Source organism: Triticum dicoccoides, chromosome 5A, assembly GCF_002162155.2.
Source record: "Triticum dicoccoides isolate Atlit2015 ecotype Zavitan chromosome 5A, WEW_v2.0, whole genome shotgun sequence".
Lineage (NCBI taxonomy): Eukaryota > Viridiplantae > Streptophyta > Magnoliopsida > Poales > Poaceae > Triticum > Triticum dicoccoides.
The window spans coordinates 200,543,221-200,556,500 of NC_041388.1; the positions used below are offsets into that span (position 1 = coordinate 200,543,221).

The following is a 13,280-nucleotide window of genomic DNA, read 5'->3' on the forward strand; positions in this document are numbered from 1 at the left end:
ACTAAGCAATCATCTGGAGTGAGGGGCTCTCCGGGAGGAAGTAGTTACGAGAACCTAGAGTCAGAGTTAGTAAAAATCATTTAACCCGAATAGAAGAGAGATCAGAGTCCCAGAGTATAGACGAGGAGTAAAAGATCCTAATACCACCCAGATGGGGACGTGGGCCCGTAAGGCACACAGCCATGTTAGTAAAAGTTTTTGTAATGTCTAGACTCGACTTCGGCAAAGGAGTGTGCAAGGGGGATTCCTACAGGCAGTCGGCTCTGATACCAACTTGTGACGCCCCCGATTCAATCATACACTAATCATACACGCAAACGTGTACGATCAAGATCAGGGACTCACGGGAAGATATCACAACACAACTCTACAAATAAAAATAAGTCATACAAGCATCATATTACAAGCCAGGGGCCTCAAGGGCTCGAATACAAGAGCTCGATCATAGACGAGTCAGCGGAAGCAACAATATCTGAGTACAGACATAAGTTAAACAAGTTTGCCTTAAGAAGGCTAGCACAAACTGTGATACAGATCAAAAGAGGCGCATGCCTCCTGCCTGGGATCCTCCTAAACTACTCCTAGTCGTCGTCAGCAGGCTACACGTAGTAGTAGGCACCTCCCGAGTAGTAGTAGTAGTCATCAACAGTGGCATCTGGCTCCTGGGCTCCATCGTCTGGTCGCAGCAATCGAGTATAGAAAGGGGGAAAAGAGGGAGCAAAGCAACCGTGAGTACTCGTCCAAAGTACTCGCAAGCAAGGAGCTACACTACATATGTATGCATTGGTATCAAATGGAATAAGGGTATCATATGTGGACTGAACTGCAGAATGCCGGAATAAGAGGGGGATAGCTAGTCTTTTCAAAGACTACGCTTGTGGTAACCTCCATCTTGCAGCAGGAGAAGAGAGTAGATGGTAAGTTCATCAAGTAACATCGCATAGCATAATCCTAACCGACGATCCTCCCCTCGTCGCCCTGTGAGAGAGCGATCACCGGTTGTATCTGGCACTTGGAAGGGTGTGTTTTATTAAGTATCCAGTTCTAGTTGTCATAAGGTCAAGGTACAACTCCGAGTCGTCCTTTTACCGAGGGACACGGCTATTCGAATAGATCAACTTCCCTGCAGGGGTGCACCACATTTCCCAACACGCTCGATCCCCTTTGTCCGGACACACTTTTTTGGGTCATGCCCGGCCTCGGAAGATCAACACGTCACAGCCCTACCTAGACACAACAGATAGGTCAGCACGCCGGTCTAAATCCTATGGCGCAGGGGTCTGGGCCCATCGCCCATTGCACACCTGCATGTTGCGTACGCGGCCGGTGAGCAGACCTAGCAACCTCCATTACGAAGGAAGTTGCGTTACGCGGTCCAACCCGGCGCGCGTCGCTCAGTCGCTGATGTCACGAAGGCTTCGGCTGATACCACGACGTCGAGTGCCCATAACTGTCCCCGCGTAGATGGTTAGTGCGTATAGGCGAGTAGCCAGACTCAGATCAAATACCAAGATCTCGTTAAGTGTGTTATCTTGAAGTAACCGCGAACGCCGACCAGGGCCAGGCCCACCTCTCTCCTAGGTGGTCTCAACCTGCCCTGTTGCTCCGCCTCAAAGTAACAGCCGGGGGCCGTTGGGAACTCAGGCCCACCACTACCTGGATGGAGCCACCTGCCCCTTCAGCCCCCACATCAGAATCACTTGCCGGTACTCAACGAGCTGACCCGACTTTAGTCACCACCTGTAGCATGCATATATGTATAAGTATATACCCGTGATCACCTCCCGAGTGATCACGCCCCGATAGTATAGCATGGCAGACGGACAAGAATGTAGGGCCACTGATGATAAACCAGCATCCTATACTAAGCATTAGGATTGCAGGTAAAGGTAACAACAGTAGTAGCAAGGACATGCTATGCATTAGAATAGGATTAACGGAAAGCAGTAACATGCTACACTACTCTAATGCAAGTAGTATAGAGAAGAGTAGGCGATATCTGGTGATCAATGGGGGGGGGGGGCTTGTCTGGTTGCTCTGGTAAGAGAAGGGTTCGTCGTTGATGTAGTCGGTCACATGGATACCGGCAGCGGTCTCAGAGTCTATCGGAAAGAAGTAACGGAGGGGGAACACAATAAATAACAGAGCAATCAAAGCATCACAAGGCATAACATGGCAATACACGGTGTTAGGGGTGACCTAGCGCAGTACTAGGCAATACTAGCGAAGGGGAGAAACATCCGGGAAAGTATTCCCGGTGTTTTGAGTTTTCGGACAGATCAACTCGAGGGGGAAAGTTGCATGTTTGCTATGCTAGGGATGTGTGGCGGACGAACGGGTTGCGTATCTGGATTCGTCTCGTCGTTCTGAGCAACTTTCATGTAAAAACATTTTCATCCGGGCTGCGGTTTATTTTGTATGGATTTTTAAAGATTAAACCATTCTCTGGATTTATTCATATTAACTGAAATGGAATTATGATGTCAGCAAAGTGTCAGCATGACATCATCGGTCAACTGTGACCGTTGACCGGTCAAACTGACAGATGGGGCCCATTCGTCAATGACTACTAGCTAATCCACGGTAGTTAGACTAATTAGCAGGTTAATTAATCATGGTTAATTAGTTTAACTAAATGATTAGGTTAATTGAGTCCCATTAGTTTAATTAATTAATTATTTTAATTACTATTAATATGTTTTTTATTGTTTTTTAATTTCCCCCTTTTTAAATAAAACAGGGGCGTGGGGCCCGCTGGCAGTGGCACAAGGCCAGCCCAGCGGGGCGGGTTAATGGGCGAAGCCCCTGTGGTCGGGAGTAGGCCCCAGGCGGGCGCTCGCCCAGCCGGGCTGGCGAGGCCATGGCCACGGCCGGTGGCGGCCCCGAGCGGGTGGCCGCCGGCGAGGAGAAGGGCCGCGGGTGAGGGGGAAAGGCGGGCGGCGGACTGCGATGGTGGACCGGCAGGGCACGGCGCGGCGGAGGCCGGGAAGGCAGAGGAGGGACGCGGCCGCGGTGGCAGGCAGCGCGTGCGACGGTCAGGGGCGGGGCAGAGCAGCGTGCAGCAGCAGTGGGGCAGGCGGGAGGTGCAAGGGCGGGGCGACGGCACAGCGGTAGCGGCGGCGAGCATCGCGACCATGGGCGTGAGGGGAGGAAGCAGCGAGGCGGACGGTGGGGCGGATGGGCATGGCGAGCGGCGCGAGGGCCGGGTGGCCGCGACATGGCAGCAAGCAGCGGAGTGGGGCAAGCGCGCATGGATGAGGCTGGCGAGCAGCAACGGCAGCGGTCAGAGGGGAAGCGAGGCGCGCGCGATGTGGAGGCGAACCTCACGGCGGCAGCTGGAGCGGCGGCAAGGAGCAGTGGGGCGGCGCGGCACACAACAGCGAGGCACGGGGTAGGAGCGGGCGAGGGCGCGAGGCAGAGGAGGCGCAGGGGAAGCGGGGTAGGGCCGAGCAGCGACGAACGCAGCCTCGCGCAGGCGAGCGCGCGATAGCGAGCAGGACCGACGACGGCGTGCAACGGCAGACGGCGGCGGTAGTTTATGACGACTACGACGTCTGACGGGGAGGAAGAGGGGAAGGGGGAGGGGCTCATAGGGCCCTGTAGTGGTGCTAACGCAAGCTCGGGGAGGGCTTGAGGTGGCCGGATTCGACGGAGCTCGCCGGCGACCAAAGACGAAGAAGACGACGGTGACGACGCGATGCAGGGCCTCGGGCTCGATCCAGTGGTGAGGGAGACGAAGGCGATGGCGGCGAAGCTCCAGGACGTGGTGGCGCAACGTAGGGATGCAACCGACCACGAGGACGACGACGACAAGGCGACGCCCGCACGGTGAGGTGCGGGATCGTGCAAACGAGGGCGCGAGGAGAAGGAGGAAGGGGAATGGGGTGAGCTAGGGTTCGCGTGGAGAGGAGGGCGTCGGTTAAGTAGGCGCCGGGGGGTGGCGGATGGGCGCCACGACGACGCCCTCTGCCGTGGTGGCCATCGCCGGTGCCCACGTCCCCCCCGTGAACAGAAGAGGGAGGGAGGTGGCACTGGTGGGCTGGCCTGGTTTGGCCAGTGAGGCCAGCTGGGCCATTTGGCCCAGGGGAAAGGGGCTTTTTTTTACCTTTTTTGTTAGTGATTTGTTTTTTTAATTTATCCACACCTTAATTTAGTTTAAGTAAAATGAGAACCTGGTTTCTAAATTAGTATTTACTATTTATACCTCTACCACAAAAAGCTTGTTACTTAAATAAATTAATTGTTCTTATAGAAATTATAAAAAGGCATTTACATAATTGTTTAAGACACTGTTTTAAACATTTTAATGCACTTAAACCTTTTATAAAAGTTTGGTTTCACCACCAATAATACTTATGAATTATTTTCCATAGCTTGCACATTTTAGTTTTGACATTCGAAAACTTTTATTGTTTGACTTTAATTTAAATTTGGATTTGGATCGATTAGAATCTAAGCGAGATTAGCAACAGTAACAATGATGACGTGTCATTGTTAGCACATGATTACTGTAGTTTAAATATCCGGGCGTCACAGACAAGTACCCAACTAGCTATGTTATATTACATGGATAGTAAGAAACATTTTCCAGGGATAATAGTTCCGTTAAGGGTTCCTTTCCCTGGGTATGTATGCATTATTGTGCATGTCCGAATTACGAGAAGACACGCAGGATATAAACATCTGGGGGCATGTATTACAATAAATAAAAGTCATCTTTTGTTCACCGACCGAATATTCCCTTAAGAATGCTAGCTTTCGGCTTCACCCAGTCCGAGGTACACATCCGGCTGACCGGCAGTAACAATCACAAAGGTGCTCCCTTATGTCCTAGCCGAATTAATGGGAACGTAGATCATAAACACAAAGAGCCAGACAACCCAGCTTGGCCAAAACTTACGTCATATCGATGCATATAATCGCGAAGAAAAGGTACATGTGGAAAAGTAAGACATGTGCGGCGGGAATAGAGCCCGGAACATAGTTATATTAAGCTTCTGTATAAGAAACCCCCACGTATAATGAGCTCGCCTAGCGTGTCAAGATTGTGTAGTCAAGACACATTTTAACCTTTTAAGGCCGTGAAGAAAAAGGAAAGAAAGAAAGAAAGAAAAGACAGATAGCAGATATTTAAAACTATAATGAAGCTAGCCAACTCACCTCCACAAGGCTCCCCTGATTGGAGCTTCGTCGGCCGTTCGATCTGCCTTTCTGGCGTGCCTGAGTTGTTGGATCTTCACAGCAGTTAAAATCAATTTTTATCTCATAATCGTTTTCGTTGTCCAATGACTAATGGGTTCGCGCCGCATGTTGGTTGGCTGGGTTGCCCGTTTGCAGGTGCAGGTGGTTTTGCCCGATCAGCTCGGCGCGCCCGCACCCAATCACCCGCGTCTCGCCCCACTCCCACCCCAGCCGCCAAACGAACCCTAGCCCTCTTTCTCTTTCCCCTCGATCCCCACGAGCCGCCGCACCCCTCCCTCGATCCCCACCATCCTCTCCTCGCCAGCAGCCGCCGGCCGACCTCGTCTCTCCACTCGCCTCCTCCTCTCCTCTATCATGTCGCCGTCGATCCCATCGCCAGCCTTCTCCTCTGCTCGCCACCTCCTGTCCTCTTCCATGTCACCGTCGATCCAGATCGGACGTAGGTCGTCTTCGTAGGTGTAGGATGCGGACGACAAGGGAAGGAGGAGGCCGACGAGGAAGGCAAGCAACAGCGGGGAAGGAGAAGGTGAGCGATCCTAGCATGGGGAAGGGGCAGGGTGAGGCCTCGCGCACCTGCCGGCGGCCGGCAGGTCGACTTGTTGCGCCACCGCGTCGTCGCCTCCTCTGCACCATGAGAGGCGCCACCTCTGCCTCCACCCCCCCACTGGGCAAGGAGCTCGAGGTGAACAGGCGGTGTGGGAAGGCGAGAGGAACCAGGAGCTCATCCCTCCTCCCATGGCTGCCTCGTGGATCTGGAGGTGCCTGTTGCAGGCGGCTCGAGCGATGCAAGCCGGCGGCGAACTAGGTGCTCCACTCTTTCTCTCCCTCTCTTAGTTTCTTCCTCACACACATTTTACTTTGCTATTATATGGATTTTTAAACTTGACGTGTGCAGATCTGACATAGAAGAGAGGAAGAATAATTTTAGCTAAGAGTGGAATTTAGAGTTCAAAGAATCAGTTGATGCTATTGACCAAAGAGCGATTTTTGTTACAGTTCCTCTGAATTAGTAAACCGGAAGGACTAAAACATCATCAGTCAGCCATTGTTGTTAGATTGATGTTGCCTTGATTACCACTTTGTTTGGTGGCTACACTATAAATTCTTGAGATATAGTGCAATGGTTGATAGTTTGTTGCATAATGATATTGATTCTGCTGAACTAATACTCTCTTTGTATATCTAGGATTCCTACTAGAACATGTCATTCCAAATTGCGACAATGATCTTTCTACTCATGAGTAGTCCTTTTTTATACTGAATTTTGATGCATACTCTGTGGCTGGGCGACCCGCTCACCTGAATCTCCCTCGATTTCCATTCGATTCTACCTGTTTATGTAGTATTTTCACCATTAGGTTTCCATTGCTTGGCTCCTAACGGCATGATGCCTCATTTAGATTTTCTTATCTCGGTGTGTTTGTAATGTATTCAGAAAATTAGTTTGCTTTTTTTGCTCCCTGGAGAATGCATCCTCAATTAGTATGATAGCAGTCAAGCAAAAATGGCTTACTACTGATACAGATATAACTTCGACTATTAGCAGTCAAGCAAAAATGGCTTACTACTGATACAGATATAACTTCGATTACTCCTACTTTTTTGTTTTTTTCTTTCTAGACTTTATATAGAATTTATCATTTTCAGTTGACGCGGTCTGAATGAAATATTATATCTGAGAGAACATGAAACTTGCAGATCATGCTATGTTTTAGCGCTCATGGAGTTCCTCTGTCATACGTTGAGTCTGGTGATCCTTACAAAACATATATGGAAGGCTATGGATCTTATCATGGATGAGCTCGAAAATATAGGAATTTCAAATCCATGTATACATCACACTCATACCCGGTATGTCACATAACCAACTTCAGTTGTCCTTGGCTTGTGAATTCACCATCCAAATATTTTCTTTTATTAGAGAGCACATAAAATATATGGAGAATCAAAGGTGAATGTAAATGAAACACTCCCTGTGTGTTTGCATGCACATGATCAGCACCTCCATTTACCTTTGTAGTAATGCTAGGATACAAACGTTACTTGTAATCAGTTTTTGGCCATTTCATACGTATGTCGTCAAGATTCTGTTCTGGCATAGAATATTCAGTTTAGTTTAGTTTGGTGACTTTGGTCTGCATTTGTCCCAGATTCTGTTCTGGTAGAGAATATTCACTTTAGTTTGGTCTACATTTGTCCCAGAGGGCGATTGTTTACTGGTCCGGTGCTTATGTCAGTTATTAATTAGTCAATGTTTTGTTCTGATGTAGAATATTCAGTTTAGTTGGTCTGCATAGGTCCAGTGCTTATGTAAGTTATTATTTAGTCAAGACTCTGTTCTGATGCAGAATATCTAATAACTTGCCACTTAAGTTGTTTCTACAAGCTAAAATTTGAACTTTAAAACTGATCTAGCCGTAGTTTTTGCAGCAAGAATACCATGACTTCTCTCGGCTATCGTGATTTTTCTTTGTAGACTTTCCATGACTGGACAAAATGCATGTTGTGGAGAAATTATAAATCACCTCACAAATTGTTGTAATGTTGTGCAGAAACTGAACAGGGACAAGCACATGCAATTATATGCTGTGGTAGATTTCAAAAGAGACCCATGGCTCAGAGTAGTTTTGCGCAAATGAAGGATACCAGACTGACCCATAGAGCATGAGACCCTCTTTGTCAGGGGCCACCTTACTTGTATGGCCTCGGGCTGAGGGGACCCTTCTAATTAAGGTGGTTACTACTTACTTACTTGCTGATTTGAGCCTAGAACAGAATGTCATTTCGTGGTTGTCAGTCAGATCTCATGTTTAATCTACAGATCTTTTTAGTCAGTTTATTTGCAAACCAGTTGAGAGTTAGTACCTGGGAAAGTGAACATTTTTCTACCTCAAATTTGCATACCAGTATCCTTGTCTAATTTAAGATTACTTTTCTTATTGTGAAGAAGATTTGTGCTGCTGCCGCGTTCTTCAGTTTCTGGTGTTTTAGATGTTAGCTCATTGTTGAGATAGTTCTGGTACGTCCATCTTCTGAAAAATATGTAAATTTTGTTTTCTGGAAGTTGTTGCAGATCCTATGCGCCTGCCTCCTTCCTCCAGCTGCGTGAAGGCTAACGTGAGGAGCTGACGAGCTAAAGAAGGAGCTGGAGCAGGACTGTAGGAGGGAGTTACACTAGGGGCCGGAGCAGGACAACCATTGTTTCAGATCCACTTGACTCATCCCAACTGGTTGCAATGTAATTTTTATTTACACACATAATGATAAGAGACTTATTTTTTCCAAAAGATTAGATTCATAGTTTAAAAAAGGATACAGAAATATGAAAATAAGAGCTTTCGTTCATAAAATTTGTACAAAATGTCCCTTTCCATAATGAACTTAGTTTCTAATCACACACATGTACTGCTACATGATCCTATACGTGCTGTCTGAATTAACTGAAAGGATATTGGCATTTTATCTAGGATTTATTGACAGGGACTTTGATAATTTCTTAATCTTGCACGGGTTCTCACCATTGAGATTGCATATCTGGTCCTTACATCAGATATGCTTCTGGATCTGAAGTTATTCCAGCCTAACTGTTTTTTTGTTTGATTATTCTACTATTTCTTTTGAGTAATACCGACTGACTTACTGGTCGTCTGAAGCTTTCATAGAAGCATTTGTGTGTTCTTGAGCTTAGGTGTAAGGAGTTCAAGGGCAGTGATAGAATTTTGTGATCTGCTTCAGACGGGCATGCCGTTGAAAAATGATCCTTAACTCATTAGCTATCTTGATCTTCAGCATGTTTGGTTAGCAAGGCACATTATTTTGGCCCGAGCTTGTGGTCTCGCAATGACAGGTGGGCCGGTGCTGCTCCTGGTCCCGCTTGCCGGCTGCCCTGGGTTAGGATAATAGAGTCATGGTTTATATTGCCTATTCTTTCTGCTTGATCAGCTTACAATCAGATTGGTGTAGTGGAGCTAAAAATACATTGGCTGGTTGTGTCTCTTGGTTTGGCAGAAAGCGCAGCATGTCAAATTGATCCGTGTCCATCTCCCTCAATTTCTGCATATTTATATTTGGGAAGTGAACCAGGCTACCCATCGATTAATAAAAGCTTTATAGTTCTGTTCTCCTTCCATTATTTCTTCATTATTATTCATTTATTCTCTTAGATTAAAGGTATTATTGTGATGATGTCCTGTTGTTCTGTAATGTATTTTTGATTTTTTTTCTGTGATTGTACTCAATGGTGCTTGCAGGTCCATGGACATTGTCATAATGGTCACCTTATCGTATTATTTTTGGATCTCATATTCCTCAAGGTAATGGACAAGAATTTGTGTACTCGCTTGGCTAATGTTTTACTAGACCTAAAGATTTTCCCTGCTCTGCTCTGTTAGGCGCTCCATTCTCTGATTCGATGTCTGGCGATCTGAGAAATAAGAGGAGGAATAATCCAGCAGAAGAATTTGGTGAAGAAGAACAAGGTGATATTTCTCTCGTGTGAACACAATCAATTGTTTTCTTGATGTTATTACCCATGTGTTAATGTTGTAGAAGATTTATCATTTGACTTCTTCTTTTAGGTTTAATTTGTGTTTAGTTAATGCCCACAGATTGTGATGTTCATATATGGGGATTTTTTTTGTCAATTTTGTTGCTTCAATATGTAGGTGCTACTGTCCATGTGGGATATCTAATAGGTCAGACTGGTTTGCTAGCTTAATTTTTTAGCTTGATGTTTTCATTTAGGGGTGTCCTCTTCAGCTGCATCTTGTGTGCAGCTCCAACATTCTATGTTTCAAAGCACTTATTTCCATATTCTGTTTATTATTTTTAAGTCATGAAAACTCTTTTCGGTCTGCTTGATCACTCCACTTCCATGTTTATCCTTGCAGAAAAGAATACCTTTATCCTGATAGGCATGGAAACACCGGTTCGCATTGAGTGCATCATCGCTAATCAACTACTATGTATGGTCAGCGGACATGCATGCTTATTCCCGTAACATATCATTACTCTATCTCCTTAGCCTTTCTAACTTTTAAGATTTGATCAATTCTTTAGAAGTTCGTACAGATCTAGAACTATTTGGTTTTGTTGGTCAAATCCATTACCTGTATGTCCTTATTTATTTTATTGTTCGAACAAGATATCAGATCACCTACATTCATTATTCTTGATTACAGTCTCATACTAAAGTAGTCTAAAATGGTCTGAATAGTTGTAGTGATTCATAAATATTTTCAGTGTAGTTCTTATTTGGTTTCTAGGCATAGAATTTACTTTAAATTTTTTATCTTTATTTGGTTAGTAAGGCTCTAGAATAAAACAGACCAATGATATATATACAAACAGACTCAATAGGAGTTAACGGGTACCTAGCTTTTGAAACCTCTGATATATACAAAATATTATTTGAGTAGAACAGGAGAGATGCAATCTTATGGATATTTCCGCATTTGTAAGAAACTTTCCAGCTTGGCAAGAGGGCTTGACTAGCCATGTGTAGGACTCAGCCATGCTGCCTTCCAAATGATTAGTCATTGGTGTTTTCTTATGTTCCTGTTAGCCCCAGTGCATCAGATAAGTAGACTGTTATGTTGAAAAAAGGAAAGACTACTCTTTTGTTACTTACAGTACAGATATGTGATATAACATCAGAGAGCAATGGATATAGAAGAAATATGTAAACAGTTGTCCCTAGAAGAAATATGCAACTACTTATTCAGGTTACTTAATTAATAACGCATCTATATCATCATACACATACTGAATGTGCCTTTTGAGAGTGAGCTTCTGTCAGTACCTCACACTTATCTTATATGCCATTCCAACTATCTGTTGCGGTAGAGAGCAAGGGACATATAAGAAATCTCCAGGCAGCTTCACTTAGATGCATCATCTTCTGCTAGGAGTCAGCTTGAAGAACAACCTTCTCAGGTTAATTCTTGGGTCAGTGTTTCGGCTTTTCTCCATTGGTTCGTAAAAACCGAATGGTAACTTGACTTTACAGAGAGCCTGCTGCACTATAACTTTGGTTTAATCTGTTGATAATGCCCATGAGTATATTCTTAGTGTATGTTTGACCAGATTTTTTTAACTTGTGTTGTTCCTATGCTTCAGGAGACTGCAACTGACATGCTGGATGGGGAATAACCAAATTTGTGGACAAAGACAGAGTTCATCGCAAGGGGTGGTGTTTAGGATATATACACAAAAGAGGAAACTTTTTTTGTACAGAACCAAATTATATGATGTAATAGACCACTATTTCTAAGAAATGTTCATCATGTATTGAGTACATTTTTTTGTGTCACTTTTTTTTAGGGGTAGCTTTATTCATTAAACATCACAAAGTGTGCAATAGAGTTCATCAAACCAGGCTTTATTGTGTCACCAATGTTTACCTTCTTTTTTACGGTGTTGCCTATGTTTACCTTCTTTTTAGCATAAGCTATTTGGACTTTCTAATTGCAAGCTCAGTTATTTGACACACCGATGTTCTAATTTGTTGCATAATTACATTAAGCAACTATTTACATTTCATTTTTTGTTTGTATTTTTTTTAAAACTTATGCCTCTATGTTCTTGAATAACATAATAAATTATGCATGCTCAAGTATATATTTTGAAGGCCAAGTCTATTCTTTTTTATAAAAATAGTTACAATTCGTGTCCTATCTGATTGCTCAAGCCTATGGTAACCTATTCATGTCACACAAATATTTTCCTTTTCCAAACCCATTGCCAAAAAATACAACCATGCCAACTTTACTCTCTCATCATAGTGGGCATATTTTCAAACTGAACATATTCATATTATGCAATTTTCCTTTTCCTAGACTATTATTTCACAACGTAATAAACATGTTTAAAAAAATAGCATGATTTAGTAGAAGGTCCTTGTAATATGAAACTCTTTTCGTCGATAGCATGTCTTCAGCGGGTCTTTGGGCCATTTGGCGCAACGGATCAACTAGTATAAAAAATTGACGGAGGTAAGGAGATGAACACAGAGTCCGTCACTGGCGTAGAACCTTCTGAGTCTGGCTGCGTTCCACGGGTTTGGCTCGAGTCGATTGTCCGATGCGTCCCGCAGACGGTACGCTCCACCGGTCAGAACTTTGTCAATAATGAAGGGACCTTCCCATTTGGGCTTGAGCTTGTCCTTTTTCTTCTCCAGTAAGCGTAGAACAAGTTCGCCAACGTTATAAGTTTTGGCCCGTACTTCTCTGTTTTGGTACCGCCGAGCTTGTTGCTGATAGAATGTGGAGCGGGCTTTTGCCACGTCACGCTCCTCCTCCAGGGCGTCCAAACTGTCCTGCCGATCAAGCTCGGCTTCTTTCTCTTTGTACATGCGCACTCGAGGTGAGTCATGAATGATGTCGCAGGGCAGTACCGCCTCTGCGTCGTACACCATAAAGAATGGTGTGTATCCGGTAGTGCGATTCGGCGTGGTCCGCAACCCCCATAGTACGGAGTCAAGCTCCTCCACCCACTGCGTATCTGATTCCTTCAAGGATCGCACTAATCTGGGTTTAATGCCGCTCATGATAAGACCATGTGCTCGCTCGACTTGACCGTTAGTTTGCGGGTGATAGATAGAGGCATAATCGAGCTTAATGCCCATGTTGCTGCACCAAGTTTTTACATCGTCGGCTGTAAAGTTCGAGCCGTTATCGGTGATGATGCTGTGGGGGACACCGTAATGGTGTACAACCCCGGATATGTAGTCTATCACTGGTCCGGACTCGGCCGTTTTAACTGGTTTGGCTTCTATCCATTTGGTGAATTTATCCACCATGACCAATAGGTATTTTTTCTTATGGCTTCCCCCTTTAAGGGGTCCCACCATGTCAAGCTCCCAGACCGAAAAGGGTCAAGTAATGGGGATTGTTTGGAGAGTGGTAGGTGGCATATGGCTTTGGTTTGCAAAAAAGCTGGCAACCGACGCAACGTTGAACGAGGTCCTGTGCGTCTGCTCGGGCCGTCGGCCAGTAAAAACCTATATGGAAGGCCTTGCTTACAAGGGCCCAAGCTGCGGTGTGGTGGCCGCCAAGTCCAGCATGAATTTCTGCCAAAAG

The 13,280-nt window shown here is 45.2% G+C and overlaps 1 long non-coding RNA gene across 6 annotated transcripts; it reads left to right on the forward strand.

Annotated features, from left to right (window-relative positions):
* The first annotated feature begins 5,367 nt into the window (after positions 1–5,367).
* LOC119300709 lies at positions 5,368–11,607 on the forward strand. Of its 6 annotated transcripts, none has more exons than XR_005146637.1 (8): positions 5,368–6,007; positions 6,901–7,053; positions 7,755–7,935; positions 8,267–8,440; positions 9,453–9,515; positions 9,594–9,680; positions 10,092–11,192; positions 11,320–11,607. It is a non-coding gene; the product is annotated as an uncharacterized LOC119300709 (long non-coding RNA). The 6 variants fall into 6 exon arrangements; XR_005146638.1 differs by having other exon boundaries at positions 10,092–11,148; XR_005146639.1 differs by having other exon boundaries at positions 10,092–11,136.
* Positions 11,608–13,280: the final 1,673 nt, after the last annotated feature.